Here is a 6,007-nt window from a genome sequence, read left to right as displayed (position 1 = left end):
GAGTGTCCCTTATCCTTGAGGTGTAGGTGGACAGCTGAGTCCTGTCCCGAAGAGGTGGCTCTCCTGTGTTGAGCCATGCGTCTGTGGAGAGGTTGTTTGGTCTCTCCAATATAAAGGTCTGAACATTCTTCGCTGCACTGAACTGCATACACAAGAAAACACAACACACAAGACACACAAGAAAACAGAACCCTTGAAAACAGAAAAACAAAGAACCAAAGCCAAAAACAAACTAAAAAATTACTAGAATTCATGGCAATCTATGGCTCTAGAAGCTCAAATACTTTACTTGTCAATGCTTTTTCCTACTCTTTTGTTTTTTCTGCTTGATTTTCATTCACAGAAAAATCTAAAAAATCATGTTTTGTTGAAGGCTTCAGGCAACAAATTTCACAGGAAGTGAATGTTTTTCACTCAGGAGCAGAGCAGCCACACTACAGCTCAACACCGACCAATGCATGCCAACTAAAATCCAGCTGAGAAGAAGCCAAATGGGTTCTGATTTGTCCAAATGTGGCCTTTGGCCTTGTTAGTCCATCTCAGGAGCTCTGTGACGGGTAGTTAAAAGCCAAGGACACTGGTCAACAACAGAGAGGTTTTCTGAATTTTAATAAATGACTTTCACAGTACTTTAAACTCAATCATATTGGTCATAAAGAAAAAAAAAACAACACACAATTAAACGAGTTAGTTTGGCTGGTTTTGGTGCTTAGAGTCTAAAATATGTTTATAAATTCAACAGAAACCTTTCTTTTTTAAATATTAATAAAAAAAATGTTAAAAACAAAGAATGTTTAACAAGATTTCCCTTTAAATAACCAGAATGGCCCCATTAGGATTCAGCAGCTGTTCTTCCAGGGGGTCCGGGGTCAAGATGGCGGCATCGACCCAAACAAAACACAAACAGCCACGTCTCTGTCATCAGTCACAAATAAAACATCACCAGCTTCTTCAGAGCTGATGGTGGACAGAATATATGTTCATTTCTGGCTGCATCACAAAACTCCAGCAGAGATATAAGTCCAACGATGAATGGAAAATAAGACTTTAACATGCTTATTATTAAAGTTTGGATTCTAAATAATCTTTCCCAGAAAGTTTCTGACTCAACTTGATTTTTGCTGCAGGTCGTCTTTAGTCCTGAGAAATAAATCAGCAGTTAGTGATACCAGATTAACACTCACAGATCTTCTAAAGACTCTTTCACATGAAATATGATGATTTCTGAGAGGATTTTGTTTTTATTCGTCATGTCTGTAGACCCCCCCCCCCCTCCTCATGCAGGTGATCCAAATAAAAATAATTGTCTTTACAGCTGGAAACACGCAGGAAGCGTTGAGGACAGTCCCGGTTCTGCACCACCGTTGGCCCTTTGTTGTGTTTGTCCCCCCCTTCACCTTGTTAGTTTCACCTGTGTCTCGTTCCCCTTTGAGTCCCCGGTGTGACTGGTGCACAACTCTGTTTGTACCCTGCTGGTGTTCCTTTTGCCTTAATTTATGTCTCGTTTCAGCTTTTCTCTGGGTTCTGACCAAACAATAGGCTCGTTGTCTGTAGAAGCTGCGTTCGCTTCCTTTCTTGTCTGAGGACCTTTAAATCAAGACAGCAGCAACCAAAAAGTTTAGTTTACAACAATTGTTCTCAAACCGTGGTACAAGTATCACTAGTGGCGCTCAAAAAGAGATTTGGTATCAGCTATTTGAGGAACTGTGATGTAAAACCAAAAAGCAAAAACAAACTAATAATTTTTTATTTATTCTTGAAAAGTAAACTCTTGGCTCTAATTGGAAACTAGATAACAGAAAAATGCAATGATGAATCATTTAGGAACCTCTGTGGAAACTGTAGTAACCAATGTGCTACTGTCTGCTTTATCAGTGCCAGTAAAGTCTCCACTGGACCTGCTGGCAACAAAAGGTCCAAAACTGAGAGGAAATTTGATTTAAGTTACCTCAAATTCCTGTTTAGGCAGAAGAAGAACCACAACAAGGACACTGTCACATCTTAAACCCTCTCACTGTTGGTGACGAGTTGGAAACAAAATCAGAAAATATGGAAATACTCACTTTAAATGACACTGAATTGGTACTTCTGACATGTTACAAGATGCAACAAGGGGCATTCCTGCACAAAGTGTCTTAATCATGTCTCCATTTGGTTGCAATTTGTTTTCTTTTTCTCGTCTCCAATCAGTCACAATTTAGTTTAAGACGTTATCAAACCTTTTCCAAAGTTGTCTCACATTTTCTGACTCTCAGAAACTAAAGTCCAGACGGGTTCCAGATGCAGATCCAGCGACGGCTCTAGGACTATGATGAGAGAAGATTAGTTGCACAGATTCTAATTTCCAGCAACAAGAGAGTGAGACGTTGTGATTTATGCAAGGAAACTGAGATTCCTCACAAACATTTCAGATCTCTGTCACCAAGCATGGCAGCACAACGAATAAAGGCTTTAAACTGCAACTTCCACCAGGGTTTTAGGTTTGGACAGTTTACTTCTTATTATCACATATTATTATAGGTTTATAATCTCTTACTACTGTTTCTCCATCTTTGTGGCACTTGATGAGCCACTGATTTACATTTCTTTGTCCTGTAGCAAAAACAAAAAGTCTGTTCGTTTGTAGGTAAAAACTAAGTAATAAAAAAAACAAAAATCCTCTGTTTTTTTCCATCTGACTGAACTCTTTTTCTTCCATTTCAAACCTACAACATCAAGTCAGCTGAGCATGAGATCCTGATAATCAGGATGTATTTTATATTTTCATATCTGATTCCAACCAGCAGTGAAGGATGAAAACATCCTCCTTCTTTTCATAGGAGTTAATTCAACCACTAATACTGAATTTAAATGACTGAGAGGTGAACACAGCTCCTCTCTCTCAGTGTAAACATTACTCATATTTGAGTTTCCACCTGCTGGAGAAAGCTTCCTGCTTACGTGCGGGGGGAAAAATTACATGTCAGCCACGGTGTCAGGATGATTAATATGCCACTGTATCATGGCATAGTAATCCTCTTCACCATGGTGCGATCAATCACACAACGCCCGGCGGGTCGCTGTGGTACACGCCACATGGCCCGACTGAACGCCGAGGCAAGCTGGGTCCCTCCCATAATACAGTCACAACAAACAGCTTGATAGAGTCTGACTGCCTGGCAGGAGAGGAGGGGAGAGCTGCAGCAACAGAGAGGCTTCGGCTTCGTGTTCAGCTGTTTTCCAAAGTTGGAAAGCAGCTAAAATAGCTCCTGTTTGAAGGTAGGAGGACAGAGAAAAGACAACATGTAACAATCATGAGCTAGCTACTATCTAACATGGAAAATCTGCAAAAAAAAACTGTTTCAGAATCTGTAAGGGTACCAACATACAACCTTATAACTATCTGTGTGCTTTGAAATAAGAAAAAACAAATTATCTATCAAAACATGTGTCTCAATCAACATTGTACAACATAGACAAATTTCCCCATAGACTAAATGAGATTAGACAATTGTCCTGTTTGGAAAAGAAACAGTTTATTATATCAAGCTTTGATCATTTTATATAACTTTTACTTACAGAACCGATGGCCTTGTTCTGCAGGTAACCGTCCAGCAGCTCCAACAAGGGAAGCAGTTAATGGAGACCGTAAACCAGCAAGGTGCAAAACTTAATTTCAGTTCTTTTTTTATTTAAAGATTCTCACTTTTTGGAATCTTTTGCCAACAGCAATAACAAATAAAACACATTTTAGAGCTTTTAATTCCCAGGTGAAACAATGGCTCAAAGAAAAACAAATCTTTGAACACTGACCCCTGTTTTTACAGCCCAATACTTTTCTTTTTTTTTTCCAGTTCCTGTTTGTCTTGATTCTAACTGATGCATGCATTTTTATTTAATTCAGAGCTTTATTGTCATGCAGTTGTTTGTTTTAGAAGTTCTGCAGTTGAAGGTTCTAGAAAAGCAGCTTTCTTTGAAGGTTTAACCACAGACTGGATCTGCAAATTATCTGCAAATCCGTGTGTTGCTCCTGGTATATTAGACTAAACCAAACATTTCTGTAAGAGGACAATGCCTGGATAAAACTGGGATGGTTGTGTCACAGTGATCAGAGCCATGTTTCACCAATAGGAAGGAAAACGAGCCTAAAGCAGCATGACATCGATGCAGCACAAAATGAATCAAAGCTTCCAGTAAATCTGACCTCAGTTCAGGTGTTTGAGGCTCAGCTGTCCTGCAGTCCAACAGTACACCTCAGTGACCAGGATGACGCGAAATCACACATCTAACCAGATGACAGCGTGCCGTGTCTCATGTCCCTAACTCTCATGACACAAACACAGTGAAATACAACTTGCACTAACCATTCAGAAGCACAGCTCAGCTTTATTGCCGATAAATTACATATTGATCTCACAGCAGGGATGGGTGGATGGGGAAATATACTGAGCTGCTGAATTGACTATTGAGTTGTTTTTCTCTGCACAGAGATGATCGAATTCCTGCTGATCTGCTGCACTTATGCAAGCTGCCTCGTGGCATCCTTCAGCTTGCAGCAGCACAGATATTTAACGCTCATACTGGCTTCATGTGTCAATTAATCTGTTCAGATTCAGGAAAATCCTCAGAGCTTCTGGGGAAAATCTCACTTTTCCTCTGCTGTTTTCTAAAGAAAATCTTCCTTATAATATTGTTTTCTCCCTCTCCTGTTTCTTTTCCTTTTACTTTGGAGTATTTACTATAACATTGTGCCAAAAATTCTAATTTGTATCCTTAGTTGATACGTGAAGTAAAAATATGTTGCAGTTTTTCAGCTCCATCAAATTACTGAATATCTTTACAACATTGGTCATTTAGTACTCACATGTTGTGAGAATGAAAAACAGCCATTTGCTGCAGGTCTCTTTGCCCCAAAGTTGATAATTTATTCTGATGGAGTTCATTTTCTATCAGTTTTATTTTTATAATTGGTGTGTTTAGATCTGGGCATGCAGACCAGGGAGGCTGTATCCCACTGGGTTAGAAACTAGTTGGTGACTAAAAATTGCAAGAAAACAGACAAAGTTTCTGTTGCATTCTCACTGGATCCAAAGAGCTGGCAGCTGCACTGCGGCCAATTATTGTTGTGAAATTTAAAATCCTGCATTAAGCTCCTAAAATAATATGAGAGTTTGTCATGTTTGCCTAAAACACAAGCAGGCTAGGTTGTGTTTTGTCTGTATTTTATACAAGAAGCATCTGCTTCAGTGCACCTGCATGGTTGAGTTTGTGCCTGAGACGTGCATATTTTACTCACCATGTTTGAGCCTTTATGTGTGCACCAATGAAGATGATTGGAGCTTCTGCACAAATAAATGCATGCAAGGTTAGTTACAAGAAGACATGCAGTGAAAAGAAGTGCTGTTGTTACGGTTATAATGTTGTCTATGAAATAAAGCACAGCTTGATCCTGTGCAGAGCTGCGTGAAGCTGGCTCCTCTGCACCTGTAAATGCCTGCAGTTTCATGGATAAGTGCAGAGCACGCAGGAGTGTGTGTATTATAAGCTCAGAGGAGCAAAGTGGTAACTAGCACAAAACATTAAAAGCTGGGAACAATGTGGGTGTACAGTTTGACCAATACCCACTTTTCCACACATGCACATTGATTATTCTCACTTTAGTGTAAGAAAAAGTTACTGTCCAACAGATATAGGTGCAGGAAATAAGATTACAGTTTGAACTCCTGTGAACAACAGTGTAACAGTATTTGAAATTGTTTTATGCAGAGCACCTTTTCATACAAAACTTCCAATTTACTCTTTTCATACAAAACTTCCAATTTACTCTTTGGTCAAATGAATCTACAGTGCCTGGGATTTGATCTGTGCTGCTGAAAACAGCTGTTGATGAAGACTGCAGACAGAACCAGGACCAGAGGAAGAAGGAGAACATGGACTTGTTAATCTCCTCATGCAAATTATTTCCTGACTGAGAAAATTCACTCCTATCCAGATCTGTAGACCGTCAGAGAAAAAAGTATCACATTTC

Source organism: Kryptolebias marmoratus, linkage group LG9 (genome assembly GCF_001649575.2).
Source record: "Kryptolebias marmoratus isolate JLee-2015 linkage group LG9, ASM164957v2, whole genome shotgun sequence".
Classification (NCBI taxonomy): Eukaryota; Metazoa; Chordata; class Actinopteri; order Cyprinodontiformes; family Rivulidae; genus Kryptolebias; species Kryptolebias marmoratus.
This window is presented reverse-complemented; position numbering follows the sequence as displayed.